The sequence below is a fragment of the Triticum dicoccoides genome, chromosome 7B (assembly GCF_002162155.2).
Source record: "Triticum dicoccoides isolate Atlit2015 ecotype Zavitan chromosome 7B, WEW_v2.0, whole genome shotgun sequence".
NCBI lineage: Eukaryota > Viridiplantae > Streptophyta > Magnoliopsida > Poales > Poaceae > Triticum > Triticum dicoccoides.
Genome location: NC_041393.1, coordinates 739,677,589 through 739,696,202, shown reverse-complemented (window position 1 = coordinate 739,696,202; position 18,614 = coordinate 739,677,589).

The window sequence follows — 18,614 nt, the reverse complement described above, 5'->3', positions numbered from 1 at the left end:
TGTCGTCCTCTGGGATGCCGTTGTTGATGTCTTGAAGGAAGCAGAAAATGTTCTTCACTTGTAAATAAAACATCATGTCATCGCGTGATCAATGGGTGGGGCGCGGGAGGACGGCAACTGGCGCCACTGAGAGGTAGCGGTCGACGGCAGCGTCCCATGCCGCTGAAGGGGGCGTGTGCACGGGAACGGGCACGGGCGCAGCGGGTGCATCCAACCGCACGGGGACCAACGACGCGGTGGGTGGAGGGCGCGCACGGGTAGGGGCACGGGCGCGGCGGCGCAGCCAAACGCACGGGGGCCAATGCCACGATGGGTGGAGGAGCTCACACGGGCATGGGCTCGCGCGCTGGCGCTGGCATGTACACGAGTTTGCACGGGTCACGGAGACCTCGCTGACACCCGTGGCTTCTAGCTCTGTGATAGTGCTCGGTGACCAGCCCGTCAATGTGACGGGGATGGTCGCTGGCGTGGGCGCGGGGATGGGAGCTAGGACGGGAGCGGGGGCAGCAACCGCCGCGGCCAGCTCGTTCTGGGCCATGTCCATGAGGCCCCATTCTTCCTTATTTTCTATCTCCTCTGGCTCGGAGTCGACTTCACCAAACTTGAAGACTAGTGGGAGATGTTCATTCTACGCCATGGCATTGGTGGAGGTCTGCGGGAGGGAGGGGAATGCGAGGCGAATAGTAAGGCCGGCCATATTAAACAGCGGCTCGGGCGCCATTAATGGAGAGGAAGGTGGGCATCCATGGAAGTCAAAGGGCTCGCTTCCCAATGAGCATGCGCAGCGTACAGCTCGCACGCATCCCAATGAGCCTGCACATTGGAGGACAGCTTGCACGCCTCTCGGTCCTCCTGTGCACCGGACTACGCTCGCACGCCTCCCGTTCAGTCAAGGTCAAGCAGCTGTCCGCACGGCACCTCCTACAGCCATTAAAATCAAGTCACGTGGCGTCATGTGAATGGTTAACAGAACGCACACGGTTTGAATTATACAAACGTTTGAGATATTAAAGTGGCAGTTATTTTTTCAAAATGCATTTGTTGGCTGTCCTTATTCGAGTGCGCCTTCTCTCAAAATGGACAGGAAAAATGCCGCAGCATGTCGGGTGCCATTCCATGATAGCATGCCAAGTTTCATGAATTTCAGACGAGTTTTGGATTTACAAGAATTTGAAAACCAGGCATCTCAATGTTTTGCTGCCAATCAACGGTGTCCTAGTGTTTGAAATTCATTCCCATTTCTTGCATGGGACCTAAGCATGCACCCAAGGATACAGATTTGATTTTTCAACCAATTTATATGCACTGGACCATGTGCATGTAGTTCAAATTTGAATTATGCACATAAATGCATTGAAAATTTAGTTAATGCATAAAAATGTCCAAACGAACCCCGAAAAATCACAAAAATTGACAAAACACTCCTGTTGCTCTATGTTGACACGAGAAAAATTTTGAAATCAATAATAGGCAATGGATATCGTTTCATCCCCAAAGATGGGACGTTCCCTACCAAAACCATCAGGCTTGTTGTGAGAAGTTATGGTTTGTGAGAAGCATATACCCAAACCTGCCCCAAATGGGACAAATTTTGTACCACGGCATGTTGATGCCACTCCATGATAACATGCCAAGTTTCATGAATTTTAGACGAGTTTTGGATTTACTAGAATTTAAAAACCATGCATCTCAATGTTTTGCCGGCAATCAACGGTGAAATGGTGTTTGAAATTCATTCCCATTTCTTGCATGGGACCTAAGCATTCACCCAAGGACACATATTAGATTTTTCAACCAATTTATATGCGCTAGAGCATGTGCATGTAGTTCAAATTTTAATTATGCACATAAATGCATTGAAAACTCATTTAATGCATATAAATGTCCAAACGAACCCTGAAAAATCACAAAAATTGAAAAAACACTCTTTTTGTTATATGTTGACATGAAAAAATTTGAAAGCAATAAGAGGCCATGGATATCGTTTCATCCCCAAAGGTGGGACGTTCCCTATCGAAATCATCATGCTTGTTGTTTGTGAGAAGCTTATACCCAAACCTACCCCAAATGGGACAAAATTTTCACCACGGCATGTTGATGCCTCTCCATGCTAGCATGCCAAGTTTCATAAATTTCAGACGAGATTTGTATTTGCTAGAATTTAAAAACCAGGTATCTCAATGTTTTGACGGCAATCAAAAGTGCCCTGGTGTTTGAAATTCATTCCCGTCTCTTGCATGGGACCTAAGCATGCACCCAAGGACACACATGTGATTTTTCAACCAACTTTGGTGCATTGGAGCATGTGCTTGTAGTTCAAATTTCTATTATGCACATAAAATGCCTACAAAACCAAGTTAATGTACAAAAAAGCACAAACGAACCCCAAAAAATTCATTCACATTTCTTTCATGGGACCTAGAAATTCACTCAAGGACACAAATGTGTGATTTTTCAACCAACTTTGGTGCATTGGAGCATGTGCTTTTAGTTCGAATTTGAATTATGCACATAAAATGCCTAGAAAACACAATTAATGTATAAAAAAGGCCAAACGAACCCCGAAGAATTCATTCCCATTTCTTGCATGGGAAGTATGCACCCAAGGACACATATTTGATTTTTCTTATATGCACTGGAGCATGTGCATATACGTAGTTTGAATTTGAATTATTCAGATAAATGCATTGAAAACTCATTTAATGCATAAAAATGCCCAAACGAACCCCAAAAATCCCAAAAATTGACACAACACTCCTGTTGTTATATGTTGAAAGGAGAAATTTTTTGAATGCAATAAGAGGCAATGGATATCGTTTCGTCCCCAAAGGTGGGACGTAAGTTCCCTACCGAAACCATCAGGCTTGTTGTGAGAAGCTCTGGTTTGTGAGAAGCATACACCCAAACGTGCCCCAAATGGGGCAATTTTTTTACCACGGCATGTTGATGCCGCTCCATGATAGCATGCTAAGTTTCCTGAATTTGAAACGAGTTATGGATTTACAAGAATTTAAAAACCAGGCATTTCAATGTTTTGCCGGCAATCAACGGTGAAATGGTGAAATTCATTCCTAGTTCTTGCATGGGACCTAAGCATGCACCCAAGGACACATATTAGATTTTTCAACCAATTTATATGCGCTAGAGCATGTGCATGTAGTTCAAATTTTAATTATGCACATAAATGCATTGAAAACTCATTTAATGCATATAAATGTCCAAACGAACCCTGAAAAATCAAAAAAATTGAAAAAACACTCTTTTTGTTATATGTTGACACGAGAAAAAAATTGAAAGCAACAAGAGGCCATGGATATCGTTTCGTCCCCAAAGGTGGGACGTTCCCTATGGAAATCATCATGCTTGTTGTTTGTGAGAAGCTTATACCCAAACCTACCCCAAATGGGACAAAATTTTCACCACGGCATGTTGATGCCTCTCCATGATAGCATGCCAAGGTTCATGAATTTCAGACGAGTTTTGTATTTGCTAGAATTTAAAAACCGGGTATCTCAATGTTTTGCCGGCAATCAAAAGTGCCCTGGTGTTTGAAATTCATTCCTGTCTCTTGCATGGGACCTAAGCATGCACCCAAGGACACACATGTGATTTTTCAACCAACTTTGGTGCATTGGGGCATGTGCTTGTAGTTCAAATTTGAATTATGCACATAAAATGCCTACAAAACCAAGTTAATGTACAAAAAAGCCCAAACGAACCCCAAAAAATTCATTCACATTTCTTTCATGGGACCTAGAAATTCACTCAAGGACACAAATGTGTGATTTTTCAACCAACTTTGGTGCATTGGAGCATGTGCTTCTAGTTCAAATTTGAATTATGCACATAAAATGCCTAGAAAACCCAGTTAATGTATAAAAAAGGCCAAACGAACCCCGAAAAATTCATTCCCATTTCTTGCATGGGAAGTATGCACCCAAGGACACATATTTGATTTTTCAACCAATTTATATGCACTGGAGCATGTGCATATATGTAGTTTGAATTTGAATTATTCAGATAAATGCATTGAAAACTCAGTTAATGCATAAAAATGCCCAAACGAACCCCGAAAAATCCCAAAAATTGACACAACACTCCTGTTGTTATATGTTGAAAGGAGAAATTTTTTGAATGCAATAAGAGGCAATGGATATCGTTTCGTCCCCAAAGGTGGGATGTAAGTTCCCTACCGAAACCATCAAGCTTGTTGTGAGAAGCTCTGGTTTGTGAGAAGCATACACCCAAACGTGCCCCAAATGGGACAATCTTTTACCACGGCATGTTGATGCCGCTTCATGATAGCATGCTAAGTTTCCTGAATTTGAAACGAGTTATGGATTTACAAGAATTTAAAAACCAGGCATTTCAATGTTTTGCCGGCAATCAACGGTGAAATGGTGAAATTCATTCCCATTTCTTGCATGCGACCTAAGCATGCACCCAAGGACACATATTAGATTTTTCAACCAATTTATATGCGCTAGAGCATGTGCTTGTAGTTCAAATTTTAATTATGCACATAAATGCATTGAAAACTCATTTAATGCATATAAATATCCAAATGAACCCCAAAAAATCACAAAAATTGAAAAAACACTCTTTTTGTTATATGTTGACACGAGAAAAAAATTGAAAGCAACAAGAGGCCATGGATATCGTTTCGTTCCCAAAGGTGGGGCGTTCCCTATCGAAATCATCATGCCTGTTGTTTGTGAGAAGCTTATACCCAAACCTACCCCAAACGGGACAAAATTTTCACCATGGCATGTTGATGCCTCTCCATGATAGCATGCCAAGTTTCATGAATTTCAGACGAGTTTTGTATTTGCTAGAATTTAAAGACCAGGTATCTCAATGTTTTGCCGGCAATCAAAAGTGCCCTGGTGTTTGAAATTCATTCCCGTCTCTTGCATGGGACCTAAGCATGCACCCAAGGACACACATGTGATTTTTGAACCAACTTTGGTGCATTGGAGCATGTGCTTGTAGTTCAAATTTGAATTATGCACATAAAATGCCTACAAAACCAAGTTAATGTACAAAAAAGCCCAAACGAACCCCAAAAAATTCATTCCCATTTCTTTCATGGGACCTAGAAATTCACCCAAGGACAAAACTTTATGATTTTTCAACCAACTTTGGTGCATTGGAGCATGTGCTTGTAGTTCAAATTTGAATTATGCACATAAAATGCCTACAAAACCAAGTTAATGTACAAAAAACCCCAAACGAACCCCAAAAAATTCATTCCCTTTTCTTTCATGGGACCTAGAAATTCACCCAAGGACAAAAATTTGTGATTTTTCTACCAACTTTGGTGCATTGGAGCATGTGCTTGTAGTTCAGATTTGAATTATGCACATAAAATGCCTAGAAAACCCAGATAATGTATAAAAAAGGCCAAACGAACCCCGAAAAATTCATTCCCATTTCTTGCATGGGAAGTATGCACCCAAGGACACATATTTGGTTTTTCAACCAATTTATATGCACTGGAGCATGTGCATGTACGTAGTTTGAATTTGAATTATGCAGATAAATGCATTGAAAACTCAGTTAATGCATATAAATGCCCAAACGAACCACGAAAAATCCCAAAAATTGACACAACACTCTTGTTGTTATATGTTGAAAGGAGAAATTTTTTGAAAGCAATAAGAGGCAATGGATATCGTTTCGTCCCCAAAGGTGGGACGTAAGTTCCCTACCGATACCATCAGGCTTGTTGTGAGAAGCTCTGGTTTGTGAGAAGCATACACCCAAACGTGCCCCAAATGGGACAAATTTTTTTACCATGGCATGTTGATGCCGCTCCATGATAGCATGCTAAGTTTCCTGAATTTGAAACGAGTTATGGATTTACAAGAATTTAAAAACCAGGCATCTCAATGTTTCGCCGACAATCAACGGTGCCCTGGTGTTCGAAATTCATTCCCATTTCTTGTGTGGGACCTAAGCATGCACCCAAGGACACAGATTTGATTTTTTAACCAATTTATATGCACTAGAGCATATGCATGTAGTTCAAATTTGAATTATGCACATATACGCATTGAAAACTCAGTTAATGCATAAAAATGTCCAAACGAATCCCGAAAAATCTCAAAAATTGACACAACACTCCTCTTGTTCTATGTTGACACAAGAAAAATTTGAAACCAATAAGAGGCAATGGATATCGTTTCGTCCCCAAAGGTGGGACGTTCCCTATCGAAACCATCATGTTTGTTGTGAGAAGCAATAGTTTGTTAGAAGCTTATACACGAACCTGCCCCAAATGGGACAAATTTTTTACCACGGCATGTTGATGCCACTCCATGATAGCATGACAAGTTTCATGAATTTCAGACAAGTTTTGGATTTACTAGAATTTAAAAACAAGGCATCTCAATGTTTTGCCGGCAATTAAGAGTGCCCTGGTGTTTGAATTTCATGCCCATCTCTTGCATGGGCCGTAGAAATTCACTCAAGAACACACATGTGCGATTTTTCAACTAACTTTGGTGCATTGGAGCATGTGCTTGTAGTTCAAATTTCAATTATGCACATAAAATGCCTAGAAACCCAGTTAATGTATAAAAATGCCAAACGAACCCCGAAAAATTCAATCCCATTTCTTGCATGGGACCTAAGCATGCACCCAAGGACACAGATTTGATTTTTCAACCAATTTATATGCACTGGAGCATGTGCATGTAGTTCAAATTTGAATTATGCACATAAATGCATTGAAAACTTAGTTAATGCATAAAAATGTCCAAACGAACCCCGAAAAATCACAAAAATTGACAAAACACTCATGTTGCTCTATGTTGACACGAGAAAAAATTTGAAATCAATAAGAGGAAATGGATATCGTTTCATCCCCAAAGGTGGGACGTTCCCTACCAAAACCATCAGGCTTGTTGTGAGAAGTTCTGGTTTGTCAGAAGCATATACCCAAACCTGCCCCAAATGGGACAAATTTTGTACCACGGCATGTTGATGCCTCTCCATGATAACATGCCATGTTTCATGAATTTTAGACGAGTTTTGGATTTACTAGAATTTAAAAACCAGGCATCTCAATGTTTTGCCGGCAATCAACGGTGAAATGGTGTTTGAAATTCATTCCCATTTCTTGCATGGGACCTACATGCACCCAAGGACACATATTAGATTTTTGAACCAATTTATATGCGCAAGAGGATGTGCATGTAGTTCAAATTTTAATTATGCACATAAATGCATTGAAAACTCATTTAATGCATATAAATGTCCAAACGAACACCGAAAAATCACAAAAATTGAAAAAACACTCTTGTTTATCTATGTTGACACGAGAAAAAAATTGAAAGCAACAAGAGGCCATGGATATCGTTTCGTCCCCAAAGGTGGGACGTTCCCTATCGAAATCATCATGCTTGTTGTTTGTGAGAAGCTTATACCCAAACCTGCCCCAAATGGGACAAAACTTTCACCACGGCATGTTGATGCCTCTCCATGATAGCATGCCAAGTTTCATGAATTTCAGACGAGTTTTGGATTTGCTAGAATTTAAAAACCGGGTATCTCAATGTTTTGCCGGCAATCAAAAGTGCCCTGGTGTTTGAAATTCATTCCCGTCTCTTGCATGGGACCTAAGCATGCACCCAAGGACACACATGTGATTTTTCAACCAACTTTGGTGCATTGGGGCATGTGCTTGTAGTTCAAATTTGAATTATGCACATAAAATGCCTACAAAACCAAGTTAATGTACAAAAAAGCCCAAACGAACCCCAAAAAATTCATTCCCATTTATTTCATGGGACCTAGAAATTCACCCAAGGACAATAATGTGTGATCTTTCAACCAACTTTGGTGCATTGGAGCATGTGCTTGTAGTTCAAATTTGAATTATGCACATAAAATGCCTAGAAAACCCAGTTAATGTATAAAAAAGGCCAAACGAACCCCGAAAAATTCATTCCCATTTCTTGCATGGGAAGTATGCACCCAAGGACACATATTTGATTTTTCAACCAATTTATATGCACTGGAGCATGTGCATGTACGTAGTTTGAATTTGAATTATGCAGATAAATGCATTGAAAACTCAGTTAATGCATAAAAATGCCCAAACGAACCCCGAAAAATCCCAAAAATTGACACAACACACCTGTTGTTATATGTTGAAAGGAGAAATTTTTTGAAAGTAATAAGAGATAATGGATATCGTTTCGTCCCCAAAGGTGGGACGTAAGTTCCCTACCGAAACCATCAGGCTTGTTGTGAGAAGCTCTGGTTTGTCAGAAGCATATACCCAAACGTGCCCCAAATGGGACAATTTTTTTACCAAGGCATGTTGATGCCGCTCCATGATAGCATGCTAAGTTTCCTGAATTTCAAACGAGTTATGGATTTACAAGAATTTAAAAACCAGGCATCTCAATGTTTTGCCGGCAATCAACAGTGCCCTGGTGTTCGAAATTCATTCCCGTTTCTTGCATGAGACCTAAGCATGCACCCAAGGACACAGATTTGATTTTTTTAACCAATTTATATGCACTAGAGCATGTGCATGTAGTTCAAATTTGAATTATGCACATATACGCATTGAAAACTCAGTTAATACATAAAAATGTCCAAAGAATCCCGAAAAATCTCAAAAATTGACACAACACTCCTATTGTTCTATGTTGACACGAGAAAAATTTGAAACCAATAAGAGGCAATGGATATCGTTTCGTCCCCAAAGGTCGGACGTTCCCTATCGAAACCATCATGTTTGTTGTGAGAAGCAATAGTTTGTTATATGCTTTTACACGAACCTGCCCCAAATGGGACAATTTTTTTACCACGGCATGTTGATGCCACTCCATGATAGCATGACAAGTTTCATGAATTTCAGACGAGTTTTGGATTTACTAGAATTTAAAAACAAGGCATCTCAATGTTTTGCCGGCAATTAACAGTGCCCTGGTGTTTAATTTCATTCCCATCTCTTGCATGGGCCGTAGAAATTCACCCAAGAACACACATGTGCGATTTTCCAACTAACTTTGGTGCATTGGAGCATGTGCTTGTAGTTCAAATTTCAATTATGCACATAAAATGCCTAGAAACCCAGTTAATGTATAAAAAAGGCCAAACGAACCGCGAAAAATTCATTCCCATTTCTTGCATGGGACCTAAGCATGCACCCAAGGACACAGATTTGATTTTTCAACCAATTTATATGCACTGGAGCATGTGCGTGTAGTTCAAATTTGAATTATGCACATAAATGCATTGAAAACTTAGTTAATGCATAAAAATGTCCAAACGAACCCCGAAAAATCACAAAAATTGACAAAACACTCCTGTTGCTCTATGTTGACACGAGAAAAATTTTGAAATCAATAAGAGGCAATGGATATCGTTTCATCCCCAAAGGTGGGACGTTCCCTACCAAAACCATCAGGCTTGTTGTGAGAAGTTCTGGTTTGTGAGAAGCATATACCCAAACCTGCCCCAAATGGGACAAATTTTGTACCACGGCATGTTGATGCCGCTCCATGATAACATGCCAAGTTTCATGAATTTTAGACGAGTTTTTGATTTAGGGCCTGTTCGGTAGTTGCCCAGCTTCCAGATCAGCGTAATCTGCGCTGGAGTTGTGCCGAACGGTTCCGCTCAGGGAAGCTAACTTCCTGGATCGAAGGAGAGTCTACGCACAAAAACTGGAGCCAGGTTTCTGGCGATCCAGGAAAAGAGAAACTGGGAGTTGGCCTAAATTACGGACTAATGCCACTGCCAAGTGACTCGATGGCTGCGTACCGTTTCGCTATTTCTCTCTCCCCTGTCCCGACACCTTGTATTCGCTACGTGAAGAGATCGCTACCATTCGCTCCAAACTGGGCCAAGCCCAGCCACTCTCCTTCTGTGTCTGACTGGGCCTAAGGCCACCTTAGCTGTTAAGCCGGCTGGGCTCCAACCCGTCCAGGCAGGTTGGCCTGCTTGCGCACACGAGAAGCTAGAGCGAGTGTGCCGAACAATTTTTCATCGATCCCAATCCATAAAAGAAGCCAGCATCGAGAAATAGAAGCTGGATTTGCAGATCTAGTGACGCTGGAGGACTACCGAACAGGCCCTTACTAGAATTTAAAACCAGGCATCTCAATGTTTTGCCGGTAATCAACGGTGAAATGGTGTTTGAAATTCATTCCCATTTCTTGCATGGGACCTAAGCATGCACCCAAGGACAAATATTAGATTTTTCAACCAATTTATATGCGCTAGAGCATGTGCATGTAGTTCAAATTTTAATTATGCACATAAATGCATTGAAAACTCATTTAATGCATATAAATGTCCAAACGAACCCTGAAAAATCACAAAAATTGAAAAAACACTCTTGTTGTTCTATGTTGAAACGAGAAAAGTTTGAAACCAATAAGAGGCAAGGGATGTCGTTTCGTCCCAAAGGAGGGACGTTCCCTATCAAAACCATCATGTTTGTTGTGAGAAGCAATTGTTTGTTAGAAGCTTATACACGAACCTGCCCCAAATGGGACAAATTTTTTACCACGGCATGTTGATGCCGCTCCATGATAGCATGACAGGTTTCATGAATTTCAGACGAGTTTTGGATTTACTAGAATTTAAAAACAAGGCATCTCAATTTTTTGCCGGCAATTAATAGTGCCCTGGTGTTTGAATTTCATTCCCATCTCTTGCATGGGCCGTAGAAATTCACCCAAGAACACACATGTGCGATTTTTCAACTAAGTTTGGTGCATTGGAGCATGTGCTTGTAGTTCAAATTTCAATTATGCACATAAAATGCCTAGAAACCCAGTTAATGTATAAAAAAGGCCAAACGAACCCCGAAAATTTCATTCCCATTTCTTGCATGGGACCTAAGCATGCACTCAAGGGCACAGATTTGATTTTTCGGCCAATTTGTATGCACCGGAGCATGTGCATATAGTTTAATTTTGAATTGTGCACCAAAAATTGCTAGAAACCAGTTTAATGTATAAAATGTCCAAACGAACCCTGAATAATTCCAATTCTTTTATGACACACATATAGTTGCATGTTCACTTCAGATAGAATGTCCAGCAATTCAAACAGTGTCATGATTCAAATCAAGTAGATCCCACACAGTTTATTATCACCTACCGTGTGAGATGTAGTACATATCTTGGAGCACCGTCAGTGTATAGTACGCTTATGGCTTATGCGAGAAGGTGTGCCGGCTACCGTCACACACGGCGTGTCAAGCACACTAGCTCGCTCCCCAAAAACCCCCGCCACTACATCCCTCACAATCTCGAAAATATTACTGCCTCGTAATCTCGAAAATATTTACCGCCTGGAAGGTTTAAATGTTTGGTAGCACACGATTAGTATTATGTGCAGACTGTGTGCGATGTCTGTTACTCCCGCTCTACTTCAGTCCCTTGATTCAAATTTTCAGTAGCCCCGGCATTTTACTCCGCCTCTGCATCCCTCGCAATCTCAAAAATATCTGCTCTCCCTTGATCCAATCTTTCAATTGCCCCGCCTTGTTACTCCCGCCTAGTAAAAGTTTCAGTTGCCGCAGTATTTCCTCAAACACAACCTTGCCCTCCATCCGCCCCCCTCCACACACACCCCAAAACCTCCGCTCACACAGACACACACAACCCTCGAAATCATTGGTAGGTTGATACCTCTCCAATGTATCTATAAATTTTGATTGTTCCATGCTATTATATTACCCGTTTTGGATGTTTATGGGCTTTAGTTTACACTTTTATATCATTTTTTGGACTAACCTACTAACCAGAGGCCCAACCCGAATTGCTGTTTTTTTTGCCTATTTCAGCGTTTCGAAGGAAAGGAATATCAAACGGAGTCCAAACGGAATGAAACCTCCGGAAACATCTTTTTGGAACAAACGTTATCCAGGGGACTAGGAGTGGACGTCAAGCAACAGAGGCGGCCACGAGGGTGCCCGGCGTGCCCCCTGGAGGTGGGTGCGCCCCCCACCCTCATGGGCCCCTTGAGCGTCTACCGACCTACTTCTTCCTACTATATATACCCACATACCCCAAAACCATCGAGGAGCACCATGAAAAACTATTTTCACCGCTGCAACCTTCTGTATCCGCGAGATCCCATCTTGGAGCCTTCACCGGCGCTCCGTCGGAGGGGGAATCGACCATGGAGGGCCTCTACATCATCTCCAAGGCCCTTCCGATGAGTTGTGAGTAGTTTACCACAGACCTTCGGGTCCATAGTTATTAGCTAGATGGCTTCTTCTCTCTCTTTGAATCTCAATACAAAGGTTCCCTCGATCTTCTTGGAGATCTATTAAATGTAACTCTTTTTGTGGTGTGTTTGTCGAGATCAGATGAATTGTGGGTTTATGATCAAGTTTATCTATGAGAAATATTTGAATCTTCTCTAAATTCTTTTATGTGTGATTAAGTTATCTTTCCAAGTCTCTTTGAATTATCAGTTTCGTTTGGTCTACTAGATTGATCTTTCTTGCAATGGGAGAAGTGCTTAGCTTTGGGTTCAATCTTGCGGTGTCCTTTCCCGGTGACAGCAGGGGCAGCAAGGCACGTATTGTATTGTTGCCATCGAGGATAAAAAGATGGGGGTTATATCATATTGCATGAGTTTATCCCTCTACATCAAGTCATCTTTCTTAATGCGTTACTCTGTTCTTTATGAACTTAATACTCTAGATGCAGGCAGGAGTCGGTCGATGTGTGGAGTAATAGTAGTAGATGCAGGCAGGAGTCGGTCTACTTGTCACAGACGTGATGCCTATATACATGATCAAGCCTAGATAATATCATAACTATGCACTTTTCTATCAATTGCTCGACAGTAATTTGTTCACCCACCGTAATACTTATGCTATCTTGAGAGAAGCCACTAGTGAAACCTATGGTCCCTGGGTCTATCTTTTATCATATAGGTTTACCATCTACTTTTATTTGCATCTTTACTTTTCCAATCTATATCATAAAAATACCAAAAATATTTATCTTATCACATTATCTCTATCAGATGTCACTTTCGCAAGTGGCCGTGAAGGGATTGACAACCCCTTTATTGTGTTGGTTGCGAGGTTCTTGTTTGTTTGTGTAGGTGCGTGGGACTTCTGAGGAGCCTCCTACTGGATTGATACCTTGGTTCTCAAAAACTGAGGGAAATACTTACGCTACTTTGCTGCATCACCCTTTCCTCTTCAAGGAAAACCAACGCAAGCTCAAGACGTAGCAAGAAGGATTTCTGGCGCCGTTGCCGGGGAGGTCTTCGCTCAAGTCAAGACATACCAAGTACCCATCACAAACTCATCTCCCTCGCATTACATTATTTGCCATTTGCCTCCCGTTTTCCTCTCCCCCACATCAGCCTTGTCGTTTTATTCGCCCTCTCTTTCCCAATCTCCTCTCGTTTCCGCTTGCCTTTTTGTTTGCTTGTGTGTTGGATTGCTTGTCGCTATGGCGCAAGATAATACCAAGTTGTGTGATTTTTCCAATACCAATAATAATGATTTCCTTAGTACTCCGCTTGCTCCTCTTAATGATGTTGAGTCTTGTGAAATCAATGCTGCTTTGTTGAATCTTGTTATGAAAGATCAATTCTCCGGCCTTCCTAGTGAGATGCAAAAGAAGAAAGATACGGATAATGATATTGTTAAATTGAAGTTATTTCCGTTTTCACTTAGAGATCATGCTAAAGTTTGGTTTTCATATTTTTCCTAAGAATAGTATTGATTCATGGAACAAGTGCAAAGATGCTTTTATCTCTAAGTATTTTTCTCCCGCTAAGATCATCTCTCTTAGGAATGATATTGTGAATTTTAAACAACTTTATCATGAGCATGTTTGCCAATCTTGGGAAAGAATGAAATTGATGATTCGCAATTGCCCTGCTCATGGTTTGAATTTATGGATGATCATACAAAAAATTTATGCCGGATTGAATTTTGCTTCTAGAAATCTTTTAGATTCGGCCGTGGGAGGCACTTTTATGGAAATCACCTTAGGAGAAGCTACTAAACACCTTGATAACATTATGGCTAATTATTCTCAATGGCACACTGAAAGATCTACCAATAGATGAACTTATGAAATTGTTTGCTACTAAGAGTGCTCCTAATGATCCCAATGATATTCCTTTGTCTACTTTGATTGAGAATAATAATGAACCTATGGATGTAAACTTTGTTGGTAGGAATAATTTTGGTAACAATGCTTATAGAGGAAACTTTAATCCTAGACCTTTCCCTAGTAATTCCTCTAACAATTGTGGAAATTCCTACAACAATTCTTATGGTAATTTTAATAAGATGCCCTCTGATTTTGAGAATAGTGTTAAAGAATTTATGATCTCTCAAAAGAATTTTAATGCCTTGCTTGAAGAAAAATTGCTTAAAGTTGATGATTTGGCTAGGAAGGTTGATAGGCTTTCGCTTGATGTTGATTCTTTGAAACTTAGATCTACTACTCCTAAGCATGATATCAATGAGTCTCTCAAATCCATGAGAATTTCCATTGATGAGTGCAAAGAAATAACTGCTAGGTTGCGTGCCAAGAAAGATTGCTTTGTAAAAGCATGTTCTTCTAGTTTCCATGAAAATAATGATGAAGATCTAAAAGTTATTGATGTGTCCCCTATTAAATCCTTGTTTTGCAATATGAATCTTAATAATGATGGGACTGGAGATGAGTCAACTTTAGTTAAAAGGCGTCCCAATGATTCAGAGTTCTTAGATCTTGATGCTAAATTTGGTAAAAGTGGGATTGGAGAGGTCAAGACTTTAAATAGCATTGAACCCACTATCTTGTATTTCAAGGAATTCAATTATCATAATTGTTCTTTAGTAGATTGTATTTCCTTGTTGCAATCCATGTTGAATTCTCCTCATGCTTATGGTCAAAATAAGGCTTTTGCCAAATATGTTGTTGATGCCTTGATGCAATCTTATGAGGAAAAACTTAATTTGAAAGTTTCTATACCTAGAAAACTTTATGATGAGTGGGAACCTACTATAAATATAAAAATTAAAGATCATGAGTGCTATGCTTTATGTGATTTGGGTGCTAGTGTTTCAACAATTCCGAAAACTTTATGTGATATTCTAGGTTTCCATGATCTTGATGATTGCTCTTTAAATTTGCACGTTGCGGATTCCACCATTAATAAACCTATGGGAAGGATCAATGATGTTCTTATTATTGCAAATAGGAATTATGTGCCCGTAGATTTTATCCTTCTTGATATAGATTGCAATCTTTCATGTCCTATTATTCTTGGTAGACCTTTCCTTAGAACGATTGGTGCAATTATTGATATGAAGGAAGGGAGTATTAGATTCCAATTTCCATTAAGGAAAGGCATGGAGCACTTTACAAGAAAGAAAGTCAAATTACCTTATGAATCTATCATGTGAGCTGCTTATGAATTTGAGTGCCAAAGATGGCACTACTTAAATCTATCCGCGCTTTTATGCCTAGCTTGGGGCGTTAAACAATAGTGCTTGTTCGGAGGCAACCCAATTTTATTTTATTTTGCTTCTGTTTAGTAATAATTATTTCATCTAGCTTCTTTTTAGATGTGTTTTCATGTTTTAATTAGTGTTTGTGCCAAGTAGAACCTATAGGATAACCTACGGTGATAGTTAATTTGATTCTGCTGAAAAACAGAAACTTTGCACGCACAAAAATAATTTTAGTAATTCACAGAAACGTGATTTTGCGTTGATTATTTTTTCTGTAGATCAATGGACAAATTTCCCAGGACTTCATATTTTAGAGTATTCTAGAGTTTTAGTAATAATTATTTCCCAGGAGTTTTATAGTTCCATAAGTATTCTAGAGTTACAGATTCCTACAGACTGTTCTGTTTTTGACAGATTCTGTTTTTCGTGTGTTGTTTGCTTATTTTGATGCATCTATGGCTAGTATCAGGGGGTATGAACCATAGAGAAGTTGGAATACACTAGGTTTAACACCAATATAAATAAATAATGAGTTCATTACAGTATCTTATGTGGTGGTTTTTCTTTCTTGCACTAACGGAGCTTATGAGATTTCCTGTTGATTTTGTGTTGTGAAGTTTTCAAGTTTTGTGTAAAGATTTGATGGACTATGGAATAACGATTGGCAAGATCCTAAGCTTGGAGATTCCCATGGCACCCCAAGATATTCAAGGATAACCAAAAGCCTAAGCTTGGGGATGCCCCGGAAGGCATCCCCTCTTTCGTCTTCGTCTATCGGTAACTTTACTTGGAGCTATATTCTTATTCGCCACATGATATGTGTTTTGCTTGGAGCGTATTGTATGATATTAGTCTTTGCTTTTTAGTTTACCACAATCATCCTTTCTGTACACACCTTTTGGAGAAACCCACTTGATTGGAATTTATTAGAATACTCTAAGTGCTTCTTATATCTTTTGAGCTAGTTAGTTTTGCTCTAGTGCTTCACTTAAATCTTTTAGAGCTCGGCGGTGGCTTGATTTTGTAGAAATTGTTAATCTCTCATGCTTAACTTATAGTATTCTGAGAGTCTCTTAGAACAGCATGGTATTTGCTATGGTTATAAATTGGTCCTAGAATGATGGGCATCCAAGATGGGTATAATAAAAACTATCATAGGAAGTGAATTGGATGCTATGATCAATTTGATACTTGATAATTGTTTTGAGATATGGAGGTGGCGATATTAGAGTCATGCTAGTTGGGTAATTATTAATTTAAAGAATGCTTGTGTTGAAGTTGTCAAGTCCCGTAGCATGCACGTATGGTAACTGTTGTGTAACAAATTTGAAACATGAGGTGTTCTTAGATTGTCATCCTTATGTGTGGCGGTCGGGGATGAGCGATGGTCTCTTCCTACCAATCTATACCCCTAGGACCATGCGCTTAGTGATTGGTTTATGATGACTTGTAGATTTTTGCAATAAGTATATGAGTTCTTTATGACTAATGATGAGTCCATGGATTATACGCACTCTTACCCTTCCATCATTGCTAGCCTCTTCGGTACCATGCATTGCCCTTTCTCACCTAGAGAGTTGGTGCAAACTTCACCGGTGCATCAAAACCCCGTGATACGATATGCTCTATCACACATAAACCTCCTTATATCTTACTCAAAACAGCCACCATACCTACCTATTATGGCATTTCCATAGCCATCCCGAGATATATTGCCATGCAACTTTCCACCGTTCCTTTCATCATGACACGCATCATCATTGTCATATTGCCTTGCATGATCATGTACTTGACATCGTATTTGTGGCAAAGCCACCATGCATCATTTTTCATACATGTCACTCTTGATTCATTGCCCATCCCGGTACACCGCCGGAGGCATTCATATAGAGGCATATCTTGTTCTAGTTTTGAGTTGTAATTCATGAGTTGTAAATAAATAGAAGAGTGATGATCATCATTATTAGAGCATTGTCCCTAAATAAAAAATAAAAAAAGAGAGAAAAAATAAAGGCCAAAGAAAAAAAAGAAAGGCCAAAGAAAAAAAGAAAGGCCAAAGAAAATAAAAATAAAATAAAATAAAAAGGGGCAATGTTACTATCCTTTTCCACACTTGTGCTTCAAAGTAACACCATTTTCTTCATATAGAAAGACTTTTATGTTGTCACTTTCATATACTAGTGGGAATTTTTCATTATAGAACTTGGCTTGTATATTCCTACGATGGGCTTCCTCAAAATGCCCTAGGTTTTCATGAGCAAGCAAGTTGGATGCACACCCACTTAATTTATTTTGTTGAGCTTTCATACATTTATAGCTCTAGTGCATCCGTTGCATGGCAATCCCTACTCCTCATGTTGACATCAATTGATGGGCATCTTCATAGCCCATTGATTATCCTCATCAATGTGAGACTTTCTCCTTTTTTTGTATTCTCCACACAACCTCCATCATCATATTCTATTCCACCCATAGTGCTATATCCATGGCTCACGCTCATGTATTGCGTGAAAGTTGAAAAACGTTTGAGATTACTTAAGTACAAAACAATTGCTTGGCTTGTCATCGGGGGTGTGAAAGATGAGAGCATTTTTGTGTACCAAAAATGAAGCACGACCAACCTATATGATTTTGTAGGGATAAACTTTCTTTAGCCATGTTATTTTGAGAAGACATGATTGCTTTTATTAGTATGCTTGAAGTATTACTATTTATTATGTCAATATGAACTTTTATTTTGAATCATTTGGAACTGAACATTCATGCCACAATAAAGAAAATTGCATTGGGAATTATGCTAGGTAGCATTCCACATCAAAAATTCTGTTTTTATCATTTACCTACTCGAGGACGAGCAGGAATTAAGCTTGGGGATGCTTGATACGTCTCCAACATATCTATAATTTTTTATTGTTCCATGTTATTATATTACCCATTTTGGATGTTTATGGGCTTTACTTTACACTTTTATATCATTTTTGGGACTAACCTACTAACCGGAGGCCCAGCCCAAATTGTTGTTTTTTTTTTGCCTATTTCAGTGTTTCGAAGGAAAGGAATATCAAACGGAGTCCAAACAGAATGAAACCTTAGGAAGCGATCTTTTTGGAACAAATGTGATCTAGGCGACTTGGAGTGGACGTCAAGCAACATAGGAGGT